The sequence below is a fragment of the Perognathus longimembris genome, chromosome 1 (genome assembly GCF_023159225.1).
Source record: "Perognathus longimembris pacificus isolate PPM17 chromosome 1, ASM2315922v1, whole genome shotgun sequence".
NCBI lineage: Eukaryota > Metazoa > Chordata > Mammalia > Rodentia > Heteromyidae > Perognathus > Perognathus longimembris.
Window position 1 is genome coordinate 16,774,627 of NC_063161.1, and position 19,449 is coordinate 16,794,075.

At 39.3% G+C, this 19,449-nt stretch overlaps 1 protein-coding gene across 9 annotated transcripts in view; it reads left to right on the plus strand.

Annotated features, from left to right (window-relative positions):
- The window catches only part of Anks1b (ankyrin repeat and sterile alpha motif domain containing 1B), an 895,075-nt gene that overhangs the window by 786,270 nt on the left and 89,356 nt on the right, over positions 1–19,449 (plus strand). The gene's annotated exons all lie outside the window — the stretch shown is intronic.

Below are 19,449 nucleotides of genomic sequence, written 5' to 3' on the forward strand. Positions count from 1 at the left end.
TGTGTGATTGTGTGAGATGCATGCCTGTGTGTGTATGTGTGTGTGTGTATGGGTGTTGAAGCATCTTTCCTAACGTGTGCCTCCTGCAGAAGATTATGAAACTGTTTCTGCAATGTGCACCATCCTTCCACCTCCAGACAGCTGGATTTCTAGTCTGTAACATGAGGCAGGCCGCTCCTGGGACGTTCCCAGCAGCCCACACCTAACACCAGTGTTCCCGTTCCATGCGCAGCCCACACTTGCCTGTCTCCAGCCCCCTCAGGCCTTGAATTGCATTTGTGTATCCGAGTCTACCCCTTTCCCCTCTAAATCTGCTGAAATGTGTTTATTAATCACTGTGCAGTGTGTTTTATTCAGGGGGCTGAGGAGACAAAAGTGCCATTAGATGGAAGTGTTGGGTTCTGCTAGTGAGTGGTGAGGGAGGGGGCACTCTACAGCTTCAAACTTCCCATTCATGGCAGAATCACTAAGAAGTAATGTACAGAAAGAAAACCTACTTTGATCGTAGAAAACATAATATTTTTAAGAAGTGTATGAAAGAAATGAAGGTGACAGTTGCCTTTTTCCTACTCTTCTCCACTGATTGCATTTGGTCACATCACATTTTGATTCATCTCTTTCCTGTCTGTATAATATTACCATTACATTTTTATGCCATTTCAGATTTTCTTTTGTTGTCACGTGTAGGAAATGGATTACATTCTTCTTGTCCGTGAAACCAGTGACTGTTTTGTTTGGAGATGGTCCTCACACTGTGAACCAGCATACAAAAGAGATCAAGTGCTGGGATAGTCTGTCCTTGAGATGAGGTTTATTGTAATGACTCTAAAGAGGGATTAGGGTAATCCATTTGGCCCCCAAATTCATCCTGACCTGTAGTGACAGAAGGAGCACAAATCACTACTCTGCTCCCCTGCATGGCTGCTTTGTACTTAGAGATTCTGCTTCTGTAAGAAGAGATGTGTGCAGTTTCCATACTTGTTTTTCCTTTATCTTTTTCACCTCTGTAATCCACAACTTTCCATGTGGGGATGTGTGTGTGTGTGTGTGTGTGTGTGTGTGTGTGTGTGAGTGTGTGTGTGTTCATTCATTCATTTGGCTGATATTTATATAGCACCTCCTATGTATCAAGTGAGGTGCTAGCTGCTGAGAGATTAAAAAAGCATGATCCTCATCTCTGCTCAGAAACTAGCAAGGATCCTTGGGTAGACTAAGCTAAAACAAACTGAGTGGGGAACAGTATTATATGACAGACAGCGACAAAGATACTCCTAGTTCTCTGGATGCAAATGAAGGAAGAGAAGCCACAGAGGAAGGTCAGGAGAAACTCTCTGCAGGAAGTAATGTGATAAGAGGAAGCGAGGGGTGACCGAGGTGGCCAGGCCATTCGCAGTGTGCAGGAAGTTAAAGTAAGTGATGGGGAGCCAGAAGTGTTTCTCAAAGACTGCAGCACGAACAAAGGCACAGGTATCAGAGAGAACTCCATGAGTTCACAGAGTCATATAGGAGCCCATCACCATACCACCAAGGTTGGGTGAGATGGAATTGGAGCAGTGGGCTGAGCCAGGTGGGAGAGGGCTAAATCCTGTTCATATGCAGACGTCAGCCCATATGCAGTGGGAGATTGACCCAGAGGCATCTGCATTTTGAAAACTCATTCTGGCTAAGGGTAGGAAATAGATGAGGGTAGGGAGAGCCAAGGCATAAGAAAACTATTTAGAAAGCCAGCTTGTTATTATGAGTGAGAAAGGACCAGATTGGGATGGCAGCAGTGAGGCAAACAAATTGGGATTCACCTAAGTGCTATAGCTGAAGGACACAGTGACTGTTCTCTGACCTCTTTGCTGCTCCATAAACACACCAGGGACTCTACTTCCCTAAGGCCTGCCAGGATTTCAATGTTTGTGACCACCCCCTACACCCAAAAAATATATGTGTTGGAATCCTGATTCTAAATCCCAAATTTATTGATACTAGGAAGTAGTATCTTTGAGAGGTGATTAATACTTTGAAACAGACAACCCAGAGACTCTACCATGTGAGCTTGCAGCCATCTGTAAGAAACCCTCACTAGACATCATGTCTGGGGGCACCTTGACCTCAGACTTCCCAGCCTCTACAAGGGCAAAAAATGCATATATGTTGTTTAGAAGCTACTTATCCAGTCTGTGGTATTTTGTTATAGCAGCCCAGACAAACCAATACAGACCCATATACTCGCAGTTACCGCCACTGAAAGTGACTTTCCCCCAGGTACCTGTGGGTCTCTCCCTCATCCCTAGTCTTGCCTCCAGTGCTGCTTTCACGTTGATGCCTACTATGACCGCCTATTTAGAACAACACACTACCCCCACTTTTCACACACATGAATTCCTTCCACCCTCCTTATGTTCTGGTTTTCACTGTTTCATTTATTTTCCTGCTAATTAAATTGTTTTTGTGTTAATGATCTTTCTTTCCTTCTAGAACGTAAGGTCCATGAGGATAGAAATATTTTTGTCTTAACTAAGGACTTAGAGAAGTGTTCTGAGGGGTCTGAAGGTCCAGTTAACCATCATGAGTATGTGGTAGTTGGTGGAATAAAACACTGTTGGATAGGAAGGTACAAGGTTTGAATAGCCCTCACCTTGCTGAGGGCTTGAAGGGTGAGCAGAGGAAAGATAAGAAGGACATTAGGAGGAAGATGTACAGCACCCTGTAGTTTATCCTAGACATGGAAGGAAGGGAATCATTAAAGGGGTAAGTGGTAGGGCAATAAAGGAAAACCACAGGGAATGGAGGTCTGGATGAGGTTTAAAAAACAAAAACAGGAGTACTGAGGACCTAGGAGATCTTTGGAGAGATGGAAAGGAGCAATGAGCCATTTTTTTTTTCAGTAATCTATACATTTTGGAGGACACTGTTTTAGTCAGTTCTCCAGAGAATCAGTCCTGATAAGTTGTGAATACATGTACCAAGAGATTTATTTTAAGGAATTGGCCCACATGATTGTGGAAGCTGGCAAGTGTGAAATCTGCAGTTCAATCCCAAAGGCTGTCTGCTGGAAGAATTCCTTTTACTTGGGGGAAGCAGTCTTTTGTTCTACTCTAGCCCTCGATTGATTGCACAAGCCCACTCATATTAAGAAGAGTCATCCGCTATCCTCAGTAATCACTGATTTTTAAATACTAATTTTTATCCAAAACACCCTCACAGAAGTGTGTATTTAATATTTAATACAGCCCAGTTGGCATATAAAGGTAACCATCACACACATACAGAAGCTCATCAGATCTAACAAGAGGAACAATAAGGATAAGACAGTTCCTTCCTTTAAGGAACAGAGTCTAAGTGATAATTCTAGCTCCTAATGGATATTGAAGTACATAACACGGATGGCATAACCATCAGCATGACCAGAGGCCACCTCCAAAATTGTGAACCCATTTTCAAATTTAGAATAAATCTGCTACCATCATCTACCCTGCTTTTCCCTTTGTCTCAAGATGACCATAGGAAAAGAACTCATTATTTGTGGACTGTCTTGCTACCTCTAGACTTCTCCACTTACATCATTAGCATTTTATTCCTCACTGCCAACGGGCAAAATTCTGCTGTTCCAGCTAGTTTTCAGGAATTCACTTAAATGAGAAAATGTTTTTCTAATACCTACCAACCAAGCAAACATGAAGAGCAGTAATTGTTATATATTTGTAGATACATGAATATAGATATATGCAGATAGAATGAATTCCTTTCTTCACTCCAATATTGAACATATATAAGCCACATACGTACTCATTTTCTTCTTTAGAAAAAAATTAACATACTTCTTCATGCACCTCATTGTGGAATTTAAGAGTCATTTCCATAATCAGGCAGGTCTCCACCTAACCAGGCTTGAGCATAGAGCCTCCAATGGGTCACATCCAAAGTCCTCTGGATTTTGCAGCTGACATGGAACATCAGCACTCGAATTTGCATAGCCTGTGTCTCCTGTTCATTGCCTGTGGAGAGCCTGTTAGCAGCAGAGGTCACTGGAGCCGTGATCCAGCAGAGCTGTGGAAAAGCCCTGCTGTTTTGTTCTTCTCAGGGGAGAGAGGCCAGAGCCTCTTTATTATTAGTCATTATGGTTAATATACCTTTACAAGTAGGAGGGGAGAATGAAGTCCACTCTCAGCATAAGAATTGGGTTAAGCAGGACAATACTGTGATCACCCGTACCCCTAAAAGAACCTGGAGAAGCCTGCCTTGGGATAAGGCCCAGGCTGGGTTAGTGACAAGGCCCACTGATAGGATGGACTTCACACAGAGGAGGGCAGAGTGAACACATTGACTGTCAGATGGAATGATGTGCTGGTTTTCAGGCAGGGACTATTATATTGGACCATTAACTGTAACAGTCTGTGGCAGAGATTTATTTTCTGATACTGGAAAAAATTATTTGGGAACATATCCCTGTAGAAATGGCTCATTTCACACACCATATTTTAGAACTGTTAAATGTGTATAGTACACAAATGTATTTAATATATAAAGCAAAGTTGTCCCAAATAGCTATTGGCTCAGGGAGTGTACAGAGAAGGCATGCACTAATTGATTCATGCTTGGGAATGAGAGTCTATTATTATGCTTGGGTTTTTTTCTCCGTGAATAAACTTTTAGAATGTGAGACTGGTTCATTGTGAATATACTTCCCCAATATTAGAAAGTCAGCCAAATTATGCTATTTGAGCAAAAGATCTTGTTGTTAAAGGTTTTATTCAGATTAAATGGTGAGAGCTGGGAATTTGGCCTAGTGGTAGAGTGCTTGCCTCATATACATGAAGCCTTGGGTTCATTTCCTCAGCACCACATATATGGAAAAAGCCACAAGTGGTGCTGTGGCTCAAGTGGTAGAGTGCTAGCCTTGAGCACAAAGAAGCCAGGGTAGTGCTTAGGCCCTGAGTTCAAGCTCCACGACTGGCAAAAACAAAACAAAAAACAGATTCAATGGTGAAATTTCATATTCTCAGTGGGTTATAAAGCTGAATTCCCACTGCTATGTAAATAATGATTATATAAAATACTTTTGAATATTTTTGAATGTTAATAGTAGCTACTGACTATACTGAGTACTTACTCTGGGCCTCTGTGATGACTTTTGCACATACCAACTCTTACTTCCCACCCAAACAATACTATGAGAACACATATGTTACATATGAGAAAACTGAAATGCAGACAAAGTCCACTCTCCCAAGGTACATTGCTGGGAAGTGGTGGTATGCGTTCTTAGCTCAGGCTGACTGGCCTCAGTTGAGCTTTGTGATCTTCTATGTCAAAATCAAGTCATTAGCTTTACTTTTAGGAGAGGAAAATTTAATGTCAGCATCACCAGACAAAAATTTTATTACACTGAAGAAGGGCTAAAACAATTTAAATATAAAGGAGACCTGACCTAACCTCTTAACTTTAGGAATGGATATAGCAGATTTCTCTCTCAAAAATCATTACTGAATGTGAAAAAGAAAGAAAATGGGATTTGACATATTATTATCATTTTAAACATGTGGAAACAAGGTCAAGATTTTTTAAAAAGCACTCATCTGCCATAAAAGAAAGCTAATCCCCAAAGAAATGACAGTATTACTTTGTCCTCCTTTTTCAAAGTAGGAATCTCAAAAACTATTATTTGTAATGGAAGAAAACTTAGTATATCTGAATTCAAGAAGTCCTAGAACTTAACCTAAATTTTCCTGTTAACTACGGGTGACCTTGACTACATTACTCTTGAGTCTTAGTTTTCATAAACTTAAATCCTTCCTTACTAATAAGTAAAGTAATTAGTAAAATTGCCAGAATTCTTGCTACCTCTAATATTTTATGAGTATTTGCAGGGTAGAAATTAGTATAGAACTTTTACTTGATATTGTAGAACCGAACATGAATTAAGCTCTTTTCAAAGATGATTGTTGTGATTGTAATTTTTCTGATGAGTCCAGCAGCTGGGCAAGCATTATTTTCCTTCAAATGCTGGCAATTGACCGCATTAACTCCATCATCAAGTATATCTTCGGTCATTTGCTGCTGAAGTCTATTTCTCCTCAAGAAGGCATATAGTATCTAGCCATATGGAGTCATTCAAACATCAAGGCTATTCTACTTCCACCTCTTCCCTTTTTCCCCGAGACACTAAATTGGCGTTTGCTTTATATCTGAAATTTGAGACTATGAAAGTCTTTGTAGAAAAATTGATTTGAGAAATGCTAAGTTCAAGGGCTAGAGCTCAGCAGGGGATGCAAGAAGTCCATACCTGTAATCCTAGCAACTTGGGAGACTGAGAACAGGAGAATTGGTTTGAAACCACCCCTGGCAGAAAAGTGAGTGAGAATCCTTGTCAACTCATAGTTGGAGACAGTGGCACTCTATATGTCAGTCTATATGAAGAGACTGAGCTGGGTACCAGTGTCTTACTGCCGTAAGCTTCTCAGCAGCTTGATATGTGTAGGATCAAGAATGGTTCAAGTGCTAAAGTTCCAACTGGGCAAGCTTAAAGCCTTGATTTCAAACCCTGGTACTACAAATATATATATGGAAAACTGCATACATTGCATATGGGAACTTTTGTTCCTGTCTTTATACTTTTCTGTACATCTATAGCTGCTCTATCATAAACTTTATTTTTCAAGACTGAAAAATAAGTCCACAATACTGCATCTCCACAGAGGGAAGCTGGATGCGATGGTGCATGCCTGTGATTCCAGTGGTGATAGGAAGTTGATGAAGTTCAGTTGGGGCAGGTACCCAGGGAAGAAGCCAGATCCTTTCCTAAAAATAACCAGTGCAAAACAGTACTGGATGCATGCTCAGTATAGGATAGCCTAGCAAGCACAAACCCAGTTCCTCCAAAGAAGAAACTGAGCTCAATCAATCTTATATCAATACCCTCACTAAGAGCTGGAAATGATGAAACCCCAAATGAGAAGAAGCTGTTTTAGTTTTACTGTAGGAGAATCAAAGGCTAGTGATGTATCTTAATGGTATAGGCACATGTGCAAGACCCCATGTTCAGCTCCCCCATACAGAGAAGAGTCAAGTATATCTCTAAGTTATGAAAATTAAAGGTGATTCCAATCTATATACCTCTGCAAGCAAAGCTGAGAACAGATGGACCTTGAAGGGTGTATTTCAGATTGCCACAAATCTATCAGTGTTCTTGTTTATTGACAACAAAAATAATAACTAACAAACTTCTTCAGTGAGGGGGAAAGAAAATGGCTTTAGGGCCGTTAGGGAAATAGCAGTGTGAACAACTCTGGGCCCCCTTCCTCCTTTGAAGGACCTACAACATCCTGCTCTTCCTCCCCCTTTAATTTTGTGCATATTTTAAATGAGGGCTGTAGTGTGCTTCTCTATTAAGGTTTAATTAAGACATTAGTATTCATTCAGTAAATACAAGGCATGCTTGTATCTCTAAGAAGCAAAGGTAGACAACAAAGGGCAATCTTATGGAGACAAAACTAAAATATTTTTTCTTAAAATTCAGTTGTCAGGAGTTTCTTCTACTTGGCCTTTTTGTACAGAGCTGATACAGGACAAGTTTATTAACATATGATGAAAAATTCACCGTTCCCTTCATGTTCCTTTGTCCATAAAAAATGTTTTATTGTCTGTGTTCAGCAACCAGGTGTGAAAATGATGGATATTAGGATATCAGGATTGTGAAGCACATAAGTTCTTTTTTATCTTTGAGATTACAGAATTGCATACATACATTAACTGAGTAGGTTTTTTAAATCATCTTAGGTTGAGAGTAAACGTGAATAGCCTGCATGAAACATATGGTAAGAGCTGTTCATTCCATTTGCATTTGTTTCTGGAGCCATACTTATTACAGCTAATAAAATCAATTCAGTTTAGTTTGCCTGTGCAATAAAAGAATAAAGAAAACATGTAATGAAGAAAATATTGAGTCCAAAACATCAATGTGGAAATATTTTGTCACAAATCAAGATGCCACAAGATGAACAAGGCTAAAAATGTCTCTCTATCCCAAAAGTTACATTTTTAGGAAGTCTTTTTTGTTTTGCTCTCAATGACTTAAAAAAATAGAAGATATAAGGTCATTTGTTTACAAAACCACACAGACCTACACTTTTATATTGCATGGGCTCTGTTTATTTTTGTGAGGATATTTTTATTTTCTTGGGCATATTGATTTAAATGTCTCATAACTAACAATTTGAACTTATCAACTAATTTTATTGAATAAAAATTTATTTTTTCTGTTCTTACCTGTAAAACCAAGAAATCAACATTTAAATTACATTTTTTGATAAAATTGTTTGTTGGCATTCATAGCTTTGCTTCTGATTCATTATTAATCACAGCTCATGTGTTCAATCACTATAAACTGTTCATAATGGCTTATTTGTAGCTCTTAGGTTTGTTTTAATCTTCCCACAGTGAATTACAGTAGAGCTCAGCTCATTTGTTGGCATTATTAAGTAGTTGGTTAATGCTCAGGTTTAAAATGGTTAGTCTTTTCTTGTTTTGATAAGGAACTAGAAAATCAGGATTTGCTGCTCTTGCCAAAAAACAGTGAGAATTTTCAAAATATTTCTCTTTGAAGATTTGGGCTCTGATACTGCCATATGTGAGCATTCTATTGAAGCCATTTGGGGAGCTTGAGCTCCCATTACTGTCTATTCTTAGTTGCAGGGTCAGAAGTTCTGAGGTTAGACCCAAAAGCTCTTTTACAATCCATCCCTTTGAAAAACTCAAGAACCAAATTAGTTCACAGGAATGGGGAATCATCCCAACTAGAGATAGCATTTTTCACCAAACAGAAAAAAATCCATGAAAATAGCATTTATTCATTCTCCTGAGATCTCAGAAAGAGACAATAACCCTAAGGGAGCTGAAAGTCTTAATATAAATGGATAATACATGCTCATCTCACAGAAAACAGATGGCTCACAAGACATACCCCTGAAGGAAAACTGGGAGAGTGCTAAGGTTGTGTTTATTATCAGTAGCTCTTCCAAAGAGCCTAGGTTAGCCATCACAGTTTCCAGCAGTGAAGAAAAACCATCCCATCCCTGCTCTGTTGCACCTCTTTGTCCATGGACTGAGATTTCTTAGCAAAACATTAAGACGCGGGCCCTAACCTCTCCTTCTAGCCTTAATTTTGCAGCTGCTGAGGCTGGGAGCAAAAGAAGAGGTGTAGAATGCACAAAATGATTAAAACTGATACACAAATCTGTATACCAAATATTGTAGGAAAATTTGAGTAAAATTAAAAGTATAACATTGTCCAACTGGGTAGCTATGAAATTGTTTGACACTGAAAAGGGAACACATATCCCCCAAACAGTAGGAGGCAACAGTGCATTGCACAAAACACAGCTATAAACTTTCTCAAGCAGCTCATAAGCATACCTTCTCCTTTTATGTCATTTAACTCTCCCTACGTTGAAAAGATACATGATGCCCTTAAACTAGATGGCAAATACCTTGAGTTCAAGTTCCATGCCTTCATTTGTTTCATTTTTTCTGATTCCCATAAGTAGCTCTTCACACTTTAATCTTATGCTTCTGAAGCATCTACCCTAATCAAATTCCCTCATTCAACCAGTGATGTTGCCATCTACCACTTCAAGAGTATGAAGGTTGGTGGGCGTGTTCTCTTTGAACTTACTGTCTCCCTCTGTTGATATACCCAACATCAGAATCACCTACTCAGAGAAATACCCATCCCTCCTTCTCTCCAAAGCTAGTGACCCTGTACTCTGCAGTGTAACCCTCACTCCTGGATGCTGAAATCATCGTGCCCAGCATTACCAGCTTGCCTGTATTATGGATAAGTACTTGTAAAACCTAGAATTATTACTCACAATAACTTATTCATGCTGGCATGGGCCTTTAAAGTCTTTATATCTCCCCTTCCCTGAGAATATTCTCTGTCTTCCTTAAATGACTCCCAGATTCCTTACAAATGTCTTATCCTCTTCAAAATAACTACTTCCTGCTCGGTGATCCCATGGCATATTGTGTTTTCATACAGGATTAATCAAAGCCTGACAGGATAGTTTCTTATATAGGTACATTGAACATTCATTCTAATGAAGAAGAGTGTAGGTTCTGGGAGTATGTGCACGCAGGGAGCATGTTTAAGAATCATTGTCTCTCTTGAATGGCTGTCTCATGCAGTTGGTATTCTAACAAATGTTTGTGCCATAATTCTGTCTTTTATCTTCTCACTGACTAGGACTTAATAAAAGTAAACACTCCTGCCATATCATATCATTTCTATTCTCTAATAGGAACTTCCTTTTGATGATGTGCATTCCCGTGCATTCTTCTAGATGCATAAAACATGCTTTTAAAACTGTTTTAGCTCTTCTTTTGTCTCTAGTTTGTTGCAATTGTGTACTCCTAGACCAATTATTCAGTAGCTGACCTCTCCCAGTTCCTCATCTTATACCAACCTTTCCAACCTTTAGAAGATAAAAGCAAGTATAAGCAGTGACCATTCTCCTTATCACATTAAATGATAGGACATAATGGAAGAGGAACATTTATTAAGATTATACCAGGCAAATGCACACATACATGCACATGTAAAATCAACTCATTTTGTTAACAAGTACACTATCTTAGTCCATTTTTGGTTGCTATAGCAATATACATGAGGCAAGGTAATTTGTAAATAATAGAGTTATATTTAGCACACAATTCTAGAAGCTTAAAAGTCCAGTGAAACATTGGCATCTGGTAAAGGCCTTTTTCTTGCATTGTAACTTGAAGAGAGCATCTCATGGTAACACAGAGCAGTCTTTCCAAAGAGAGTTCACTTTTACAACAAAGCTACCACAATAATGCACTAATCCATGAATAGATTAAGCCATTCATGAGGACAGAGTTCTTGTGACCCAATCACTTTCCAAAGGTTCTACCTTCAAATGCCAGTAACATTTGGGGATGCATTTTCCAACATATGAATTTGGAAGACGCATTCAAACCATAATACATAATCATTGAATACTTTCAGTAGATTTATAAAGTTGATATCATTACCTTTTAGAGATAAAGAAAAAAAAGAATTATTTCCAAGGATCCAGCCTCTAATAGTACAGCTAGGATTCAAACTTGATTTTGCCTCATCTCAAAGCCAGTGTACTTCCTGTTACTAATAAATATGGAGAGTAGATAAGTGACGGAATGGCATATATGTAGAACTTTTGGTCAGTTATATGTAATTACACTGTTTAAGTATCACAAAACTACTTTTCAGGCCTCAAATATATTCCTAATCAATGATACATGCACCTCACAGAACATTGTTCACTGGGAACTTAATTTATGTTTGCAAGCTTCTTGAGACATGGGGGACATCCCATGATTCAAGTGAGGGAATCAAGAATCAGAGAAGAACACACACACTTCTGGAAAGTAAGAATGGCCCAGAGTATTAACTCCATTGTGGATCTTAGAATGTAAGTCTGACTCCATATGTGTTTTGAGAAAATGCATCAACTGATTTGTCTCATTGGAGGAAAGTTGACATCCTCCAAAATTAAGGATCTGAAACAATTGACTAAATTGGAAGGGACACCAAAGTTCTATGACCATGCTAGTAGAGAAAAGGGAATGAAAAAGCAAAATCACCTTGCATTTCACAAATACTTAAGACCTTGGTTTTTTGTTTTGTTTTATACTATTTTATTTATTTGGTGGTATTGGAGTTTGAACTTAGGGCATTGTGCTTACAAAACAGGCACTCTTCTAACTGAGCCATGCTCCAGTCCCAAGACCTTTTAGATTTTGGTTTTGGTTTGCCTTTTTAAAAATATCACTGACCAAAAACCAGCTTTGTATTTTGCAAATCCATTTCCCAAAATTTGTACACTCTTTATTTATATAGGCTATAATAGTTTTTAAGCCAATGCAGTTTTCCTAATTGTGCATCCCTAGAATTACTGAAAAAACAATGTTTTAGTTCATATGTATTTTCTCCATTTAGCAGTTCATTACTTACTTGTACCTACTATACAATAGGTACCACATATAGTTTTGGTGAAGAACCAGAGTGATCATTTTCAATATCAGAGAATTAAATAGGTTCCAGAACATGCTTCTATTTTCAAAAACTGGTGAGTAAGCACATTGGCCAGCAATAAGTGATGTGTGGGCATAGTCAAAGCACTGAAGTCCTTCACAATGCACAGATCAGCAAAACACAGCACGGGGACAGGTTTTGGTGCTATAAATATTGCTATTGCATATTTTACATCTCAACAACTGTAGCCAGAGTGTTGAACCCAAGAACCTTCTTAGAGTTGGCAAAGAAAATATTTATTGTTGAATAAGTATTTTTCAAGAAAAGAGACAAAAATAGGGTTATTTCTTGTTTATCTGGATTAAAATTGTTCATTGGGAAACAGATGATGAAGATGACTGCCATTTTATTTGACACTAAGGAAATTAAACCATCCTTACCCTAGTGCTGTTTCTGAATGGAAAATGTACCCTTGAAATGTACTCTTGAATGTACTCTTTTTTTGGGGGGGGGGCCAGTCCTGGGCCTTGGACTCAGGGCCTGAGCACTGTCCCTGGCTTCTTTTTGCTCAAGGCTAGCACTCTGCCACTTGAGCCACAGCGCCACTTCTGGCCGTTTTCTGTATATGTGGTGCTGAGGAATCGAACCCAGGGCCTCATGTATACGAGGCAAGCACTCTTGCCACTAGGCCATATCCCCAGCCCCTTGAATGTACTCTTGAAAGCCACCATTTTGCAGTACTAGCCTGCAATCAGATATCTATTCCTAATGCTTAAAAAATTTGTAAGAGGGCTGGGGATATAGCCTAGTGGCAAGAGTGCCTGCCTCGGATACACGAGGCCCTAGGTTCGATTCCCCAGCACCACATATACAGAAAACGGCCAGAAGCGGCGCTGTGGCTCAAGTGGCAGAGTGCTAGCCTTGAGCGGGAAGAAGCCAGGGACAGTGCTCAGGCCCTGAGTCCAAGGCCCAGGACTGGCCAAAAAAAAAAAAAAAAATTGTAAGAAGTATGTTAAGAAATGTTGTTGCGGGGCTAGGGATATGGCCTAGTGGCAAGAGAGCTTGCCTCGTATACATGAGGCCCTGGGTTTGATTCCTCAGCACCACATATACAGAAAACGGCCAGAAGTGGCGCTGTGGCTCAAGTGGCAGAGTGCTAGCCTTGAGCAAAAGGAAGCCAGGGACAGTGCCCAGGCCCTGAGTCCAAGGGCCAGGACTGGCCAAAAAAAAAAAAAAAAAAGAAATGTTGTTGCAAAAGCAATTTCAAATTATACTTTGAACAATTACATTCTCTGAAATTCAGTTCTATGGTGAAGAAGGTGCAAGTGTTCAACTCTAACAGATTCAATCACTTGCATAACCTCTCTGGACTTGTTTCCTCATTTGCAAAACAAAGGATGACAATACATTTAGTTCAGGTTGGAAAGATCTAATGTGATAAATTATGTGTTATGCTCGCCCATAAAATAGTCTTAAGTGATTTCTCAGCCAGATAACTTCATACCATCTACTCATTTTAGGTCCCAACAACTGCTTTCTTTGATAGAACAGAGAGGAACAAATGCAGGTTCAGACCCTCCATGCCCTCACAGATGTAAATTGTTTCATACAGTACTATTTCCTGGAGTAGTTTCTCTTCTCACCCCTGGAACATTCCTGGTTCCCCTAGCAGTTGCACCACCCACTGAATGGTTCAGACACTTTCTTGGTCTACTTTGAGCAACTGTGAATCCTTCTGTCTGCATAATTATTTTTATGTACCATGCATATTTAAGAGAGCAAGGTACCTACTCTAAACTTGAGTGATGGTGCTTATGTTCTGCTCCTTTGAGCTATGTGGGGTCCAGTCAGCTCACCACTTAGTAAGACCAGAAGGATGGCCTCAGCACGCAGGTAAAACAATCCTCTATCCATTCCTGACCCACATCATAACTAAGCCTGACTGTGGTGAGGAACAAAGTCCTCCAAGGGCTGCTTTCTTGTCATTTGTTTTGTCTCAGGTTTAGCACCATTTGTTCATTAAAACAACAACCAGGTTCTGAGGCCTGCTGTTGGACCCATGTCAAAAGCTGGATTGAATAAGGTCGACATGCTCCCTGCCCTCTTGGGGTCTAGAGTATAGTTTGAGAGGGAGGCACATACATAAGCAAATTTGTGATTGTAAATTCTCAAAAGAACCATGTGAGAGGCACGCACAAAGAAATAAAGAGTAACAGTAGAGAGATACTTAAAGAATTCAGTCAACAAAGACTTCTGCAACAGGCTAAATTTAAACTGAGTGGGGAGAAGGAACTAACCACTTGATGAGCAAAGAGAAGACTCAAAGTAACATAGTGAGCTCCTGATGGGTACTGTGGGTGCCTTGAGAATATGGGCACAGTCTCTACTCAGCATGCTTGCTTTGTTACTAGGAAGAGGCGCATTACCAAACTCTCCACCCCAGTGCTGGCCAGTGCCTTTGCTGGCATGAAGAGACAGTGCATACCATTCTTGCTCCCCATCCAGAGTTCTTAATGGAAATCTGTAGGCACAGTGACAGGAATTCAGAGTTATTATTGAAGGAGAAATGAAAACCGTAACGCAAACTCTGGCTTTGGCAGGCAAAATCATTCTTTATACATACATACCTCTAATCCAGTTTTTCATGTGTTAGGAACATTGATCCATAAAGACTGAGGAAACTCACCAACTACTTTAACTGTGGTTGGAAAGAGGCCTTTGCCAGTCAGAGGGTCCTGATATAGTATCCAGCTCCTAACATGTATTGTGCTTTTCTAGAGCCCTTAACTAGAATCTGAATATATTATTTCTCATTTTCTACCAACTTGTTTTGTAGGCTGATTTATATTTTTGAAAGATTCTTGTATAGTTATTTTTTGGTTCCTCATAATATAACTGTCAATGAGAAAGACGGGATTATAGTAATGAAACAAAAAGTTAGCAGAAAGTATACTGTGGTTTCTTTGCAAAATACCTACCTCTGGGCTTTCTGAATGTTGAATATACCATATTCTAAACCTTCATTTTGATGAGGGAGGTAATATTATGGAATTTAAAAGGCACAGGTTTCATGATGGAAAGGGTTGTGGGGGTGAGTTGTTGTTTTTGTTTTTAATTTTCCATATGTAGAGTATTTTTTTTGTGGTACTGAGGGTGCAGCATAGGGCCTCGTATATACCAGGCAAGTATTCCTACCACTAAGCTACACACCCAACCCATTTGACATTCATCCTGCCACCTAGTTATTTTGAGTCTTAGATTCTTTTCCCTGCAAACAAAATGCAGTAACAAACTCAGTGTTAACAAGGAAAGCACCAAGACTTGGAGCCTGGAGTGACAGGTACAGCTCTGTGGAAGGGTCTTCTGCCTGCCTTTGGCCACTTTGTCTCAACACTCTGAGAGGTTAAACCTAGCAGATGCATGGAAAATACTACTTGCAGAGCCTCATCTTCCCTGCCAACCCTTCTCTTCCTCCTTTCTCCTTGATTGCAGTACACCAAATACTCCCAAGCCCAATCTTCTACTCATCCTTAAACAACTTCCCCTTTCACCCCCAACACCCCATACTCACCAGCTCTGCTATTTCTGCTACCTGAATAGTTCTTAGATCTGCTTCTCCCATTGCCATTTATTTATTCCTTATTTATTGAGCACCTTCTGTATTCAGGCACTGTGCTGAACACTGAGAGTGCAGTAGTGAAAAGAACCTACTCGCCATCCTCATTCCTCACTAGGATTTTTTTTTTCATTTGCTGATCCATGGACATTGTCTCCTTACCTCAACCTTTCTCAACACTGCCATCAGGGTTACTATTAGAAGCCAACTCTGAGCTCATCCTTCACTTTCAACAACCATATTGGTTTCTCATCAACATCAGCATACCAAGCAGTGCTTGTATTTGCTGAGTATACCCTACATGTCTCATACTGTTTAGAACAGTTCACAAGCTTTGCTACATTTAAAGACCATGTTCATTTAGAAAGAGGATTCCAAACAGTCCGGCTGTAACCCACCTTCACAGCCTCCTGTTTACCACTCACACAGTTCTTCCTCACCAAAATTAGTTGGGGAATAGATAAACTTTTGAAAAACCAACAAACATCATCTCTTTATAGTCTCACACAGTTTTGAGCCTTGTTATACACACAGTAGCTCTTTTACCTATATGTTACTTCCCTTCCTTCTCTTCCTGGAAAACTGCTTTTCCCTGAACTCTGTCTCCTACTTCAAGAGGCATTTGCAGTTTGCAAGGTACAGGGTTTCCCTCCCTACCAGGACTTCCATACCACTCTGAACCACTCCTTTATTAGAGCACCTGCCACTCCACCTCCTCCTCCCACCTCCCACCCACCCCCGCCCAGAATAGGAGCTCCTCCATACAATAATTATGTCTGCTTCATTTCTGAGTGCTCCTCAACAACCTAATATAAGCCAATATAGTCATCTCTCCACGAGTATTTTTTGAATTAATGAACAAATGAGTATATGAATATTGTTTTCTCCACCAAGACATGATACTCAGACTAGAAGTTGTCAGTGGAGACTTAGAACTGTAGGATGGTAACAGTTCTTTCAAGGACACGGTGGCCGGCTTTTCCAGTTTGAGCTATGGTTCTTTAATAAGCTGTCTTCCTTTAGTGATTTGTACTTGAAGTAACAAAGGCACTGGTGCCTCTCATGAAGCTAGGTCTTAGCCAGCTGGATTTTTGTGAAGCTGGGAATACTGGCCAGCTGGGCCAAGGGAGTGAAGAGAACCTCTCTCCCCCACTTAAATATTGCATTTCTAGTCTCCATCACCTACATTATGCAAGAAATGTACTATAAGCCTCCAAATGAAGCTTTCTGCCGAAATTGAATGCAGTATCAACTGACACCCTGGAAAAGCAGTATACACTATAGATAGCCTAGACATTTTAATACCTGATATTTGAAATCCAAATTCCCTATCTTCCAAAGGTCTCCAGTTGTGGAAATGTAGCAGTAGATCTGGAATTAGAACAACACACAGTCCTTCCACCTCCTCAGACATAATTCAGCAATGTCCCAAAGAGTCCAGATACTTGATGCTGAACCTGTGAAAATGGGCCCTTTTAATTTTGTTAAGATAGGGTACTAGATAATGAATGTTATGGGAATGTCTGTCTATCTGACTTGAAAGTCAAGCAGATTTTCTGCTGGCATGATGATTTAATTATCAAATAAATTGAACCAATCAGACAAACTCCCATTTGTTTTGTTGTCTTAACAATCAATCCAGCAACCCCAGCTTCCTAATAAATTGCTTGGCAGTCAATCCAGATTCACCAGAGGTATACATCTATTTGATCTCATGTATAGGCAAGATTCTAAGGAATCTAAGGAATTCTAAGGAGTAAGTTCTCACTAGAAAATTTAAGCACTCAGATTTTAAGCCCTTTTATAGATTATATTTTTATTTACAAACTTACTGCCTGTAAAAATCATGAAAATGAATAATACTATTGCTATTCTAAACTTTAGATGGCCTTTCAGTTTTTATATAAGTAGAGGTTTTGAAAATATTAATGATTATATAACCTAAAATGTTTGAGAAGCTGCATTTTATTCAATTTCTAACTAAATATTTTTTATCCCAAGTATACAAGGTAAATCATTCACTTGTAAGTTTGCCCAAATGCAGTATTTTTGTAAGAAAGAAAAAATAAGCCATATTAACATAAGATTCCACCATTCTTAAGTGTTAGGTTGGGAAAGGAAGCGTCATTTTTCTCCCAGCCTCCTTAATTAGCATTTCTCATATGTGACATTTCACTAGACACTCAGCTAATGATCTCAAAAGAGTTTATACCTGTACTCCAGGTTTTCCCGGAGGGAGCCTTCAACACATTCTGTCATGTTCACATGATATAAATACCATTTTTAATGAACCCTGATGAGAGACAAAACTAAATATTAAAAAAAAAAAGTGCTGAGGAAAGAAAACCACTTTCATGTCAGATAATTCAAATATGGGATTTCAGCATTTGAGACATTTGACCTGAAATAATTTTCAAAATGAAGGTACTTGTATGACTATATATGTATGCATTTATACATACATATAGGCACATATATGTGTGTATGCATATATACATGTGCCTGTATGTATGCATATGTGTGTATATGTATATACATATGTAATGCATTGGGAATGAACTTTGGCATTTAAACATCCAAACATCATCCAAACATCACAGATTATTTGAATCTCATAAAAACTTGTACCAAGGGCCTGGTAGCAGTGTCTCACACCTCCTATAATCCTAAATATTCAGGAAATTGAGAGCTGAGGATCACAGTTCAAGGTTAACCTGTGCAGGAAAGTCTGTGAGACAGTTAATTCCAAATAGTTACAAAAAAAAAAAAAAGCTATAAATGGAACTGTGGCTCAAATGGTAGAGCACTAGCCTTGAGCAAAAAAACAAACCCTCCGGGACAGCATCCAGGCCCTGAGTTCAAGCCCCAGGTACAGCGCACGCACGCACACACACACACACATTGGACAAGGATTTCAGCAAGATTTGGTTTAGGCATGAGAAGAAGAAAACTTGATGTGCTCAGTAATTGTGATATTAACACTGTGGCATTTTCATCATGAATTACACATCTCATGAGTGTCAAGTGCTCACTATATGAATGACTTTAAGTTAATTAATGACATGCTTCACATTGTCATCATCTTAGGCCAATGCAAGAAAAAATTACCAATTTTTCATTGTATGCTGTTGTTCTCATCAGCTTAATTTGGCAATTACCTTAAGGTGAAAGACAGTAATATATGTAGATAATGAGTTTAGAGAGAAATGGAGATAATGACTCTCATTTTCTGTCAAAGTCTTAAGTCATTTTTTTGTCTGATTAGTGTTGTTGTTTGGAAACTTGTAAGCTATGATGAATTGACAAAGAGATTACTTTTCCATTTGCTACTTTAGCACCTGCTTCTTAGAAGTGGTTGTTCTTCTTTTACCATCTTGAACTTAGAATTTTGAACAACAAGCTTGCAACCTGATACAAAATAAACATATATTAAAAATAGAAATACCATATGATCAAACCACCATACTTCTGGGTATTTATCCAAAGGAATTTAAATCAGGATCTCCAAAAGATACCTACATTGTTGGGCTGGGGATATAGCCTAGTGGCAAGAGTGCCTGCCTCGGATACACGAGGCCCTAAGTTCGATTCTCCAGCACCACATATACAGAAAACGGCCAGAAGCGGCGCTGTGGCTCAAGTGGCAGAGTGCTAGCCTTGAGCGGGAAGAAGCCAGGGACAGTGCTCAGGCCCTGAGTCCAAGGCCCAGGACTGGCCAAAAAAAAAAAAAAAAAGATACCTACATTGCCATCATGACTGCAGCATTCATTATTAACAGTATCTGATGTGTGAAAACAACCTATATGTCCAT